Source organism: Rhinatrema bivittatum, chromosome 3 (assembly GCF_901001135.1).
Source record: "Rhinatrema bivittatum chromosome 3, aRhiBiv1.1, whole genome shotgun sequence".
Taxonomy (NCBI): Eukaryota; Metazoa; Chordata; class Amphibia; order Gymnophiona; family Rhinatrematidae; genus Rhinatrema; species Rhinatrema bivittatum.
The window spans coordinates 479,391,405-479,407,117 of NC_042617.1; the positions used below are offsets into that span (position 1 = coordinate 479,391,405).

Sequence of the window (15,713 nt, forward strand, 5' to 3'; positions counted from 1 at the left end):
TAATAGGCCACACAATTATTAGAGCAAGGCTAAAAGTTAATGCTAACAATACAAGGTTGACAATAATATTTAGAGACTCCTATCTGTAAACCAAATATATTGCTCAATTTATTAGTATAATATAATCGTTATTGTAGGAAATAGTACAGTGCAAATTGTACAGTCCTAATTTTGTACTAATAATGATACCCGAAACACATTCTTGTCTGCATGCATAATTTAAACTAATTTTGCATTAATAAGCATTACTGTAGCAAACAGTAGAGTAGATCTGTTTACATTTTCAAAACATTATTTCTCTGATTTTGCATTTTCCCTTATTTGTTCCTAGCTAATTAGTTCTTTAGTAGTGCATGCTGATTTTTTTTTCCATTACGTTGGTTTTTCAATTTGTATGCTTCATATCCTTGGAAAGAAATAAGTGATTACAGTCCTATAATTGGTGAGCTAGAGTAGCAAAGGAAAATCAGATAACTTTCATTTTTCTCTCAATCATCAGCAAATTAATCCAACTGCGATTTTTGCCTTTCAGTCTCTTTCTGAGCAGCCTTGGAGCCAGACCGTGCTCGGCGTGGGGAGCTAAGAAACCTCTTGCTTGCTTTCAAATTCCGTACAGAAATTTGCAGACTAACACTACAGTGACTGTATTTGTTTCAGGAAGTCATACTGGTGGGGTCCTTTTATTTGTAAGATTCATAAAATTAAATTCTTTATGTAGATATAAATGAATTTCTTATGCATCATTTATCAAAAACGTATTTGCCAAATAGTTTATGTATATTTTATTTTGTGGAACTAAGGCTTGCTTACTTTTAATATTTCTTGAATGCTTTTTCGCATCGTATCTTGATTTTTCCCACTTTTCTTTTAAAATCTTTCTTATTAAAAGTATAGCTTGCATACCATCTCCTCGGGGCATAAGCTATGAGAAGTGGGATCTGTTCTTGCTGTAAGTCAGTTGTGGGGACTATGGTGGTCAGATGACTTCATGAACCCCAGGGTACTTGTATCCAGTCCTGGCTGTTTGTCCCAAAACATTTAGGAGAATGTTAGTCCAGCCTTTTTCTAGTCAACATAGCTACCAAACCGAGAATGTTTTGGGATGGGTGGGAAGTCTCCCCAGTGTTTGTGGAATAATAGCGGAAAATTTACGCTAAGCATCGTTTCTATCCAATAGTATGACGTAGAAGTGAAAACCCATGGAGCAAACCTAAATAATCAATAAAGATATACAGGGCTGTGCATCCATAGTAAGCCTGCATAAAAAGTACAAAGATACAGCATTTTTGATACACAAAACAAACCTGCTGAGTACACTTTTCTTATATGATGACATTAATGTTGATACATAGATCACAACTGAAGCTGACACCACCATACCTTTTTCGAATTTTGTTTATTTGTGATACTGCAAAGTAGGTGTTAATTATGACAAAAAATGTTTACAAAGCATCATACCTGAATACTAATTTATGTAAGGCCAGATAGGACTCTCAATTATTAGTTTGAAAAGCTGTCCAGAATTAATTTTACAAAAACTGTAACCTGATAAAGTCGAAAATGCCAATGGCTCATCCAGTATTCCCATTTGAGATTCATGATCTTTGGGCGGATGCACATATGAGTTCCCATATTCAACCGAACACCAACTCCCTCATCCCACATCTTTTACCTCATCCCTCAATCCTTTTTTCTACTATTGCTCTCCAAAACTGTCCCCAGCATGTTAGAGCAATGGCCCTCTGCTAGGAGCAATTTAAGGACTTGCCATATTCAGCTTTGCTTCTGACAAAATCAGTACTTAAGCCAACCCAGGCTTCCATCCTTGCTCATTGGAATTTGGGATAAATGATTGGTCCCTCCATGCAGGTTCTCCAGCCTTCTAGGACTCCCAGTAGAATTATATTGCTGCTGTTTAGGGTTGTAATCTGTGCAGGTTACCCCATTGCCTTTCTGGACGCTTAGTGAAGGCATGTAATGCAGTTTTGGGGCTGTAACCCAGTGCCGTCATGGAAACACAAGGCAGTCATGAGAGTGCTCTTTTTGGGCAATAACTACTGCCTCATTTAGGTTACCCTGGTGCTGCCTTGGAGACACAATGCAATGCTATTTTAAAAAATAACTAAAAATGTATTTTAAAAAAATTGTAACTAATTATTAGAGAGTGCGTGTAATAAAGTATGTGTATGAGCCTAAGCACACTGCCCCAGTAATTTGCATTAAAAAAAAACCAAAACGGATCAAAATGAATAATGTGCGAAAATAAATACAATTCAAATTGGCTGCTTCTTTGAACTTCTGAAATAAAGGAAGAGCAGAAGGAGAGACTGAAGGTCTCATGATGGTGCTAAAATCGAAACGTGTGTACTACGACCATTGTTTCAGTAGTGCACAGAGAGATCATGGAAGGGAAACAGCAGAGAGTTCAGACAGAAATTGGAAGGATATGATAAAGTCGAGGATTCCTAGAGATGCAGTTGGAAGAAACAGAAATTGAGATACAGAGAAAGAGGACACATGAAAATTGAAGGAAGTGGAGACTTGAAAAAGGATAAGGGTGAATTTTAAAAGCCCTACGCATGGCAAATCGGGGAGATATGTGCGTGACCGGGCCGCGCTGATTTTAAGAGGCCTGCAGCCAAGCGCGTATCTCCTGGTACGCGCATTGGAAAGGTTTTTGCAAAAAGGGGTGGGGGCAGGGCATGGGTGGGCCGGAACAGCATCATTAAGTCAGAGTCATGCGCAAGCGCGTGCCGGGATCTGACGACCGCGTAACTTGCTGCTGTTATGGACTGCGGGTAAGTAGTAAAATAAAACAAATTTAGTGTAGTCAGCGGGGTTTTAGGAGTCGGGGCTAGTAGGGTGAAAGGGAGGCAGGTTAGCTAAGGGGTTTACTGGGGCGAACTGTGAAGGAACAGGGAAATAGGCTCTAATGCGTCGCCACACGCATCTACGAAATATACACGTGCATGTTATAAAATCAGCAGGTCCATGTGTGCGCACCAGCAAACGTGTACACATGCGCCCACACGCAACTGAACCCCAGTTATTTCTCTTTCATTTATCTACAGTTGTAATTACTTCACAGTAATGGTTTTCAGTTTGTATGTGAAGTGAAGGTGCATAGATTTGTTTTCATCAACTGCGTTGACCCAAAAATGGGTCTTCACTTTTCAAATAAGCAAACATAAGATGATGTGAGATTTACAGTCACAGATGAAAAAAAGAAACCAATAAAAACCCATCATCAAGGGAAAATAACATAAAGATTAAAGATACAATTCTTAAAGATCAAATATCACAAAAATCAGTTGTCATCACACGTGTAACAGCATTAACACCAGAAAAAGTATTAATGAAGGGAACACCCTTAGATTGATTTCTATATTTGAATGAAAAAGTAATGTTACATGAACATATCAAAAAAGCATGATTGATTGAGGTTTCTAAATGGAGCAGCGGTGTCCCAAGGGACTAGGAATATATAGGCCAACTTTTTTTTTCCCATTTGGAGGTGGTTGTTTTTTGGTTCTGTTAATGTTTATTTCAGTTTGATCTGTTTTCCAAAGCAAAATCAACATTAGAAAGAAAAAAACCCCAAACAAGCAAAAAAAATATCAAAACTGAGCCTTCTTGGGGCCCTCTGTTCTCCCCGACCGGCCTGAGCTTACCTGGCTGGGATTTCAACCCCTTGAGGGAGAGGTAAGTCCCAGGGGGGTACCATTGTTCCATTTCTAAATCTCAATCAGTTGGAGGGGTTTTTTTTGTGATATTTTAACATAATTTTTTTTATTCAGTTACAGTTAATAATGTTAATCTAAGAGCTTTTCCTTTGTTAATGTTTTTCTGGTGTTAATGCTGCCACATAAAAGGCAGATTTTAAAAGCCTTACGTGTGCAAAAACAGCCGGATGTGTGTGCGGCATTGGAGCTATGTGAATTTTAAATAGCCAGGAAGGGGGTGTGTACATTGATGTGCAGAGCCAGGACTGTTGAATGTGTATCTTACGCATGCCACTTTGCTACAGCTCCTACTTAGGGGCAGGAGTCTGGTGAACATTGGGGAAGAGAGAGAGAGAGAGAGACCCTTTATAAGGCTCAGTCTGATACTCTATATATATATGGACCATTGTAAGGGGACACTTTGATTCGGGGTGAGTTTTCAAGAGATAGGTTGGGATTAGGGGGGGGGTATTACAGACACATTCAGAAGTATCCATTGTAAAATTGACCTCATTAAAGAGTTTTTGACCTTATACTTAATGAAAAGGAATTGATTTGTGCAATGTATAAAGAGGTTATCCCTCTCTCCTCTATTCTCTCTCTCTCCCTCCCTCCCTCAACAGGGAGCTTGTACAGCCGTAGATGTGCGCATGAAGAGTACTTTATAACCTACACACATAGGTTATAACATAGCGCGTATTTCGCATGTTTGTGGGCGTATGCGCAGCCCTTCTAAAATCTACATTTAAATTTTTAAATAGGCTTTAGGGTATCTAATTTGTTTTTGTGGTTTTTGTAATATTTGATCTTAAGAATTGCATGTTTGATTAGCAACCTTGATATCTTGGTTTATTATTACCTGACAGTTTCTGGGGCATATTCACATTTTACCACATTTTGGAGTAGATTTTAAAAGGTGCACTCGCTTCCCGGCGCGCACATATGGATGCGCTGATTTTGTATCGTGCGTGCGCATGTTATAAAATTGTTGGGCCGCGTGCACATGCGCGCCGGATTTTATAATTCACGTGCGCATGTGCAGGCGGCGAGTCACAGGGGGGGCCTAATTTTAACAAAGTATGCGCGTTGATGAGATGGAGCAGACTGGGAGGGAACTGGGAGAGGCCCGATCTCGTCGCCGCTCATACTTTGTTAAAATTAGGCTCCCCTGCGACTCACCGCCTGCGCACGTGGATTATAAAATTCGGTGCGCATGTGCACGCGGCCCAACAATTTTATAGCATGCGCCCGCATGGTATAAAATCAGCGTATCCATATGTGCACGCCGGGAAGCGTGTGCACCTTTTAAAATCTACTCCAAAATGTAGTAAAATGTGAATATGCCCCAGAAACTGTCAGGTAATAATAAACCAAGATATCAAGGTTGCTAATCAAACATGCAGTTCTTAAGATCAAATATTACAAAAACCACAAAAACAAAGTAGATACCCTAAGCCTATTTAAACCTAACCTACCTTACCTACTCTTTTTTATTTTTTAAGTTGCTGCTCCTCTGGAGCAGAAGCAACTTGCGCGTGCTGGTCGACTGCAGGCAAGTGCTTCCCCATCACAGTGGCAAATGGCCTCCAGCCCCTCCCTTCCCTGCCCCCCGGACCGCCTTTTCAGGCCCTGGCACTTAATCGCATACCGGGGTTTACACGCGTGGCCAGGCCCATTCGAAAATGGGCCTGGCCACGCATAAGGCCCGGCCATGCGCATAAACCCCGGAATTTACACGATCCAGGGTTTAAAAATTTACCCATTTTTGTTTTACAAATTCCATCCAGTATATGCATTTTTTGAGTTAAAACTTGTTACTGTGCTAACAGTTATAAAAAGTAAAGGACAATAGATTATATGGTTATTGCTTAGAGTGATTCTGCTAACCTCATGTCACAAGAATTAATCTAGAATGATCTATTCATATTGGTAGGACACAAAAAGCTATTACTTCACCCTTTCATCACTATAAACTATTCTTTACCTTTAATATTTTATAATGCTTTGTGGCTGCCAAGTCACCTCTAAGAACACAAACTTGTGATGAAGATCCCGACTCCCACACTAAGCCATAGCACATTATGCAATTCTGGTCCTGGAGTGCCACAAATAGGTCTGGTTTTCAGAACATGCACAAGATAAATGTGAATGCACTGCTTCTTGTACGCAAATATATCTCATACAAATTCATTGAGGATTTCCTGAAAACCAGAGCCGCCTGTGGCACTCCAGGACCAGAGTTGCCAACCCCTGCCATAGCAAGTCATCTCCATATGGTTTGGCTTTGGAGAAACCTTTCACAACCCTGTTGAATACTTGCCAAAGTGAGGCACGTTTAAGTAGGAAAAAAAAACAAAACAATCTTTTACCTCAAACATTAAAAGTATATTATACATTGATTATATTATTGCTGTCTGCAATCAATAGAAAATAAAAAGCAAAATATAAACACAGTGAAAGCAAGCAAAGAAAAAGTTAATTTAAAAATTTAAAAGACGGAGCTTCAGTTACGAAACGACTGAGGTGTACTGAACTTCCTCAGGAAATCAGCACAGAAATGTACAGCTCAGGCTTGGTGTCCTTTCATGCTTCATAATAGCTTCCCAATATGTGTCCATTTTACTGTATAGTATTTTTTTCCTATGCTGCACCAGGGGACTCTTTGTTGATCTGGGGGCAAAAGGTATATTTCCTCAGGGCACAGCAAGGATCCACGCTCATTACTGTCCACATTTTTTTTTTCAAGTTGGGCAATAAACTAAGATGTTAAAAATATACCCCATTCAATATTAAGAACATGCTTAGAATAAGGAGAAGTCACTTTAAATCATGCCAAAGACCAAACCTCAAGCACGTTGTTCAGTGCATATTGGCATTTAGGAGGGTAAACTCTGCATATGCTGTTAAAATTGTAAAAGGATTGCAGTAAACAACTCGAGTAACCTGTTTTATTCAATGTTGTCATTTATTTTTAAATGCAGAAATAGTTTTATGAAGGGCTTTCATTTATTTGGCTGAGTACAACTGCAAAATCTTATACCTTCAGCTTGGCACTAGTTATAAGTTAAATTTCTCAAGAATTCTATTTTTCCTACAATTGATTCATAAGCATTTAATGCTTTATTGAATTTGCATGCTGGGAAAAGGGAATGGAAATTTCCACTTTACAGGATTTGTTTTGTACGGCAGCTGAATTGGATTGCCGGGGACAGCTGTCATTGCAACTCAGTCTGATATTTTTTTAGGTTGCAGCGAGCGCCACAGGATCCATTCAGCTTGTTATTTTTGTTTCTTTGTTATCAGGAAGACCAGTTATCTTGGAATAGCTTGAATTGAAAGAATGAGGTTCTTTTCAGCTTGTTGCACTTTTCTTGGTGGAAACTGTTCATTTCACAATGTTTCTGATATTATTGTAGTACTTCTGAACAGGAAAAGAGGGGGAGTCGATTTAGTCTCATGGCTAGCCAGAAGTTAAGTTTAAAGGTTCCCGATGATGTTTTATAGCTTCCATCGAGTCCCACTGTTTAAGCATCTAGTGATCTTAATCCTGACTTGTCATATCAAAAGTCCCAAATCTGGTGACTGAGAATCCCCAACAGATTTGTTTTTTTTTAGGGGGAACCAAAATATGTAATCTGATTCTTACATGAAATAAATAATCTTTGTGAATATCCAGACATCCAGACCTGTCTGCAGGAGCTTTCTGAGGACTGGATTTGGGAAAGTCCGCACCAGTGAATCTCTTCATCAAGCCCACTGTTTATAGTGAAATTTCTTTGCAAAGAGTATCAGTTTGTTTTCAGATTTTCTTTTTATACAATAATTTAAACATATTCAAAGAGAATAAATTTGAAATAAAAAGGAAATGGCAATCAAGTTCTCTGTAATTACATACAAAGATTCGAATGCCCTATGAATACTGTACTGCACAAATTGGAGGAGGTTCAAGCATAGAAGTAAAAAAAAAAGATAAATAAACAAGATAGGGATTAACATCATTCGCAAATGATGAACATAAAAAAAAAAAAAAGAATCTTACCATGCACCCTTGAGTACACCTGAAAGATGAGGACCAGAACAATATTCTCAGGAAAAGAGATTGTTCCAGGTCATTCCTATAAAACTTAATAATACACGCACAGATACATTTTAAAATAAAATAGGCACAAACTGAGATACAGTTTTCACACTTAAATGGAAAAAAATGTCCTCTGATAGTGGACTAACCAAGGCCAAAAAATAAACTACTTTTATTAACAAAAAACATCTTCAGTGTTCAGTCTCTATTGAGCATGAAGGGTACCAGTAGAATGGCACGAGAAATTGTCTCCTGCAAACTTTCTAGTTTAGCTGAAATATCCAAACTATCATCTGTTATCAAAGTATTATTTTCTCCTTCAACTTGGTTATCCCTGTGCTTCATAGTATGAGGTAATAGGATCTTTGATATAGGAGGAAATGTACCAGGAGGGAGCTTCTAAATTTCCATCAAGTATTTTTTTTTTTAATATTTGATGGAATTGAACTTGATCTAGGAACAGTAATAAAGCTCAAGATGTATTTTTCCTAGTAGTGTTCCATAATATTTTAGTCTTGTGGAGGATCAAATTGTCTTCCATAACAGCAACATTAGCTATTTGAAGGGTTGACACCTACCCCCTCCTCCACCAACTCCTCACACAAACACACACACAACCTGTAGATAATTTGGCCCCAGGATGCTCCAATAGCAAACTTGACTTTGTTTTAAATACTGTGAGGCAAGTTTTCAAATCCTGAGAGGGAATTCTCAATGCCTCCCCTTTTCCCCACTTTAGAGGGAGGGAGAAGTGTGTAATTTTCAGAGGGTTTTCCATGGGCAAACTGGTTTGTCTGTTTTTTAATTATTGTCTCCGATATCTGCACACTCAAAATTAGCTTGATTGTACAGGTTTTTGTAGTGAGAGAGACTGCAAATTGCTGAGATTTTTAGAAGTTTTGATGAAAGAGCAAGTTAGGCTTTATTTTGTATTTTTAAAAATAACATAAGATTTGCCATACTGGGTCAGACCACAGGTCCATCAAGCCCAGTATCCTGTTTCCAACAATGGCCAATCCAGGTCACAAGTATCTGACAGGATCCCAAAGAGTAGATAGCTTCCATGCTGCTTATACCACAGATAAGCAATGGATTTCTCAAAGTCCACCTTAATAATTGTTTATAGCTTTTTCTTCCAGGAACTTGTCTAAACCTTTTTTTTAAACCCAGCTACACTAACAGTTTATACCCATCCTCTGGCAATGAATTCCAGAGTTTATGCTCTGAGTAAAAAAAATATATATTCTATTTGTTTTAAATGTAACACCTAGTAACTTTGTTGAATGTCTCTTTAGTCTTTGTACTTTTAGAAAGAGTAATCAACCGATTTGTGTTTACCCATTCCATTCCACTCATTATTTCACAGACCTCTATCATATCTCCCAGCAGCCATCTTTTCTCTAAACTGTTAGCTTTCTCCCATAGGGGTCACCCTTCTCTGTAACTTTTCTAATTCTGCTATGTCTTTTTTTTTTTGAGATGCATTGACCAAAACACACAATAGTCAAGGTATGATTGCACTATGGAGCGATACAGAGGCATTATGATATTCTCTGTTTTATTGTCCATTCCTTTCCTAATAATTCCTAGCATTCTATTTGCTTTCTTGGCCGCTACAACACACTGAGCAGAAGATTTCAACATATTATCCAAGATGATGCCAAGATCCTTTTCCTGGGTGGTGACTCCTAAAGTGGAATCTTGCATTGTGTAGCTAAAACTTGGGTTGCTCTTTCTTAAGTGCCCTTGTCTACATTGTCATCTGCCATTTGGATGCCCTGTTTCCCAATCTTGTAAGGTTGTCTTGCAATTTCTCACATTCCTCTTGGGATTTAACGGTTTATCAGCAAATTTGCTCATCTCACTATCATTCCCATCCCTATGTCATTTCCGAATATGTTAAAAAGCAGCAGTCCTAGATCCATGACGCACTCCAATATTCACTTTTCTCCATTGAGAAAATTGACCATTTAGCCATTCTCTCTATTTTCTATCTTTTATCCAGTTTTCAATGTTCCCACTTCTGTCTAATCCAGTAGTTTCCATACTATTCAAGTTACAGAAAGTCAAGAATAATTTAAATCAGCCCATCAGTTTCACCTCTGATTTATCCCGGGGCACTGAGCGCGCCGGCGGCCTATGCAAAATAGGCACGCAAGGCCCTGCTCGCGTAAATCCGGGCGGATTTACGCGAGCAGGCCTTTTAAAATCCGCCCGCTAGTGATCTTAATCCTGACTTGTCATATCCAAAAGAAACCTATATCACCAGTAAAATGGCATTAAAGGAAAAGTTTATATCAGAGGTAGGTAACTCCAGTCTTCGAGTGCCACCAACAGGTCTGGTTTTCAGGATATCTACAATGAATATTCATGAGAAATATTTGCATACTATGGAGGCAGTGTATGCAAATATATCTCATGTATATTCATTGTGGATATCCTAAAAAAACAGACCTGTTGACGGCATTTCAGGACCAGAGTTGACTACCCCTGGTTTAAAAAGTAGTCACGAAAAACTTAGGATTAATGAATATCCAAGAAAATTAAACAGATTTTGGAAGCCAGCTCAAGGTCTTTTCTGAAACTGGAAAGGTTTAGGACTATCTTTTCACTTTTTGAGTTGTCCATTAACCATTGAAATTTGCTGTTGAACACGAATAAAAATAATATGAGTGCTGCCAAGTATACACTGTTCTGACTCTCCTTCATGTCAGCATGGAATAGCTGGCAAGCCCTACAAAAGAAGGCAGACAAACTGAGCACAGGATGTCTTCATCTTGTTTAGTCTGAGTAAGGATAGCCCGGACATTGTAGATCAAAGGAAGATTCAGGGCTGTTGACCCTTCCCATCTGATAACTTCCTCTTAGTGTGTTGTTCAGATAATAACCACAGTGAAGGCAGTATGGAAAGTATCTTTTTCACTCAGTTTAAAAAGAATAGGGTTAGTCAAATGGGAATTTGAAAATTGCTGGCATTTGTACACATAAGTAGCACAGCTGCAAATTATTGCTCAAAGTTTGTGAACCCCTAGGGTGATCTGTATTTTAGCACAATGTATACTCAAAAAAAAAAAAATAAAACTAGATCCTAATCTAAACCCTGATAAGAAAGATAACCTCATTGAATAAATAACTCAGACAAAAAGAATAAATTTTGATTAATCAACAGAAAGATTTAACAGTAAGTTTCCTTATATGATAAACTATGTGAACCCTTCATTCGATAACTGATGGCTCCTGGTTGTACAGCAATAACATCAACTAAATATTTCCTTAACTGTTGATCAGTTTCACATCTCCCTTGGAGAATTCTTGCCCGTTCTTCCATAGAGAACTATTTTAACTCTGTGACATTTAATGGCTTCCTTGCATGAACAGGTTGCTTTAGGTCTTGCTGTAACATATCAATATAACATAGTAAATGACGGCAGATAAAACCCAAAAGGTCCATTCAGTCTGCCCAGCAAAATGCTTAAGGGCAAATTTTAAAAGCCCTACGCACAGCAAATCCGGGAGATATGTGCGTGACTGGGACATGCGTGGGCCGCGCGGATTTTAAGAGGCCCGCAGCCAAGCGCATACCTCCTGGTACACGGATAAAAAAGATTTGGCGAAAAAGGGATGGAACGAGGGTGAGGTCTGGGTGTGGGCTGGGACTGCGCCCATGAAGTCAGTTACGCACAGTAGCGTGCATCGGGATCCCACAACTGTATAACTTGCTTCTGCTATGGACAGCATGTAAGTAGTTAAATAAAAAAAGGGTAATTAGAGGGGTTTTAGGAGTCAGTGCTAGTAGGGTAAAAGGGAGGCAAGTTAGGAGGTTTAGGAAGTCCTCTCCTTTACTGGAGCAAACTGAGAGAGAACTGGGAAATAGGCTTATTGTGTCGCTGCATGTACTTACTAAAATTCCCCCCCTTACATGCTCGAGACGGGATTTACACATTCATGCATTCGTCAATTATAAAATCATGCGCACGTATGTGCGCAGGTAGCCAATTTTATAACATATGCGCATGTTATAACTGGTTAACATTGCGTGCGATAATGTAAGGCACATTCTTGTGCGATAATGTAAGGCACATTCTTGTGGGATTTAACGTCGGAAATAACTGCACCATTTTCCTGAGCGTTATGCCTGCGATAGCTGTGCGTTACGGCTGAAATGGGATTTATTGCAAATCCCGTTTCGGAAGGGAGAAGGAGAGAGGAGAGAGAGAGAGCCTCTGCGGAGGCCCACTGATTTTTGCACTTTTATACACTGTAAAGAGTGGGCATTATGAATTCTGGGTGAGGTTTGTGAGATGAGTTTGATATAGGGGTCAATTTTGCATGCACACTCATACGTACAAATAGCACAGTACCATCAGGGAAGACTTAATGTGATTTAGAGGGATGAAAGGTGAAAGAAGAGTAGATTTGTACCATGTTCTCTCTACCTAGCTTGATTGTAGCTAGGTAGATAGTGCATCAAGCTAGGTAGAGAGAACATGGTGCAAATCTACTCTTCTTTCACCTTTCATCCCTCCAAATCATATAAAATCTTCACTGATGGTAACTGAGCTGTTTGTTCATATAACTGTGCATGTAAAGTTGCCCCCTAGAGCCCACCCCACCCCACAAACCTCATGCCCAGTTCTTAGTGCCCCCTCTTACTGCAGTATAAATAGTTAACTTTTTTGTGAGCCTCTACAGAGGTGCTTTCTCTCTCTCTCTCTCTCTCTCTCTCTCTCTCTTTTTGTTGCAAAAAAAAATTGTGATATCAGGAAAATTATCCTAACCACACTCCTTTTTTTTTATCACAAAATGTTGAATCTAGGTCTTAGCCAGATAGTGATATTTAAACTTATCCTGTTCAATAGCAGGTCTAAAGACTAAACTTCCTTCAGTTTGTCTTTACAATGGGCTTCCTCTATGAAGATGAATTTCATCACTGGCAGAGTCAACAGTCCATAGATCTGACTTCTCCAGGTTAGCAAGTAGTGGCAACCCACAGAATTTCAACAGAGAAAGGGAGGAGTGATGGAGAGATATGAATGAGATGGCAGGAGGAATAGGGATGGTAGGGAAAGGTAGGTGATGATGTGGAGAGAGGAAGAAGAGTAGAGGGATGGCAGGGAGAAATAGGGGAACGATTACAGGAAGAGGAGGAGGGGTGATACAGAGATGTATAAAAATGGGGTGAGGAAGAAATGTGGTGAAAGGTGAAGGTTGCAGGAAAGGTAGACGAGAAGAATGGAAGATCTCTAGAGGAGAGAGGAAGGAAACAGTATGGGCAAGAAGAGAGATGTATGAAGAAATATGCATGAGGAAAGGGTAGAGAACTGCATGTGGAGAGAAGTGAAGCTAGGAAGAGAAAGCAAAGAAACATAAGAACATGCCATACTGGGTCAGACCAAGGGTCCATCAAGCCCAGCATCCTGTTTCCAACAGTGGCCAATCCAGGCCATTAGAACCTGGCAAGTACCCAAACACTAAGTCTATTCCATGTTACTGTTGCTAGTAATAGCAGTGGCTATTTTATAAGTCAACTTAATTAATAGCAGGTAATGGACTTCTCCTCCAAGAACTTATCCATTCCATTTTTAAACACAGCTATACTAACTGCACTAACCACATCCTCTGGCAACAAATTCCAGAGTTTAATTGTGCATTGAGGAAGACAGCAAAGGAGAGAAATGGCATGAAGGGAGAAAGAAAGGGAGAGAGAGAGAGCATGAAGGGATGAGTGGAAAGAAGTGAGAAGGGCCATGGGAGGAGTAGGAAGAGGCAGGAGCAGTGATAGAAGGCTGTGATGAGGGAAAGAGAAATAGGTGGGATGAGAGGCTCCCAAATGGAGAAAAGAGGACTAAAATAAGCTGGATAAAGTAGATAGGAAAATGAAAACAGTTTGAAAAAAGAAGATAAGATGAGGCAGAGATGGAGCTCCAGAGAACATTAAGAAAAGGGGCAAGCAGAGATAGGATAATTTGGACCACATATACACAAGCTAGATAATGGTTTATATTAATTTTGGTGAGGATTGTCAGATTTGTATTTATTTTAATAGATCCTACAATTGTCCTAGTTTTTGTCTGGGAAGTACCCTCACTCCATCTTACATCATGTAGTAAACTTACGGTCCAGATGCAAATTTCATTATCCATTTTCTGTCTATAGAAGCAATGCTTAGTACATCTGGCCCTAATTAAGGGACATTTGAGCTGGCTGCCTATGCCAATTAGTAAAGAGGAGCAGAGGCTATGTCAAGGATGGGAGTTGTCCGATATATCTCTTCTTTTAGTACTACTGACCTTGGGGTAAATAAGACAGACCTCTTTTTCTTGAAGGATTTGGGAGAGGGTGTGTGTAATGCAATGTGCTGAAAATCTCTGTCTTAAATATTACTCCTCACTGGCAGCTGTGGTAAAAGGGATACAGTGAGAGTGTGTAGTTCCAGTTCCTGCAGCTGCTTATTTATTTATTTTGTTCATTTAAAAAAAGACTTATTGCTCACGCCCTTCAATGTTCAGGGTGGATTACAAATGGTACAATCATAACAAAGCAACAGAAAATAAAAATGTTTATAATCAATTCAAAGCCTGGATATTGAAGCCTGAGTAAGAAATCAAATTAGGGAAAAGATATAGTGGGAGGAAGAAAAAAATAGTGAAATCATTTGATTTGCATAGATCTCTGAATGCTAGATTAAATAAGTAATGCTTCAATGCTTTCCTGAAATCCTTCGTATTACATAAGGATCTCAGGGTGGATGGAATGGAGATCCATATTATTGGGCCTGCAATAGAAAAAGCCCGTTCATGGGGAAACTGCGAGCCTGGCAGTTCTGGGAGAAGGTACTTGGAGAAGAAATTGATTTTTAGATCGAAGGTTATGTGAAGGTACATAGATGTAGAGGGTGGCAAGTAGTCATAGGCTTTTAACATTATATTTGAGAATATTGTGGATAATATTTTGAATTGTATTCTACATTGTAAAGGTAACCAGTGCAAGGAGAATAAAGCTGGTGTGATGTGTTTGTATAATTTTATGTTAGTTAATTAATGAGTGGCTGCGATTTGCCCTGATTGGAGAAGTCTGATTGTAGTTTGGGGGAGCCCGACATAGAGGGAATTACAGTGGTCAATCCCTGTAAGTATTAGTGGCTGGAGAACAGATCTGAAATCACTTGGTTCAAGTAAAGGTTTAATATGCTTAAAGAGATTTTATGTACAATAGGAAGATTTCATGACTGATTTAAATATGTTGTCATATCTAACTTGCATGATCCTTTATCAAAATGCGTTATGGCATTATTGTGAGTGTTAGGGCCCAAACATCCGCAATAATGCCATAATGCATGCCATATTTATCACAACACATTACGTGAATGCAAATTTTTTTAATTTATTCAAAGGGATGGGATTGGGGAGGGGTTTGGGCAGGATCAATGAAAATGAGAGGCATTATCACAGCGTGCACGATAGCATAATGTACATTATCGCACTTTTTAATGTTGGAAATAACTACACCTTTTTTCGTGGCATTAAGCTGTGCAATATACCCGAAACAGAATTTGTGATATTCATTGCCAATTCCATTTCGAGCAGTTTGTGGTCAGGGGAGAGTGGAGTGGAATAATGAGAGAGTCTCTGGGGTGGCACACATAGTAGTCAACTATTTATACTGCTATAGGAGAGCCAGCTAGTAACGAGGTGAGGTTTTGGTAGTACATACATTTGGTAGTACATTTCTACAATGTACTCTTAGACTAGCTTGATGGTAGAGAGTCCATCAAGCTAGGGCGAGATTATATTGTAGAAATGTCATCTTTGTGTGACTTTCCTCACTCCAAATCACATCCAATCTTCACTGATGTGTACTATGGTGTTCGTACATCTCACTGTGCATGTAAAACTGGCCCTAAAACCCTAGAC

General features: G+C 39.2%; 1 protein-coding gene across 3 annotated transcripts in view; it reads left to right on the top strand.

Moving 5' to 3' along the window:
* KLHL29 (kelch like family member 29) overlaps positions 1 to 15,713 on the top strand; it is a 1,215,123-nt gene that overhangs the window by 943,726 nt on the left and 255,684 nt on the right. The window lies entirely within an intron of this gene.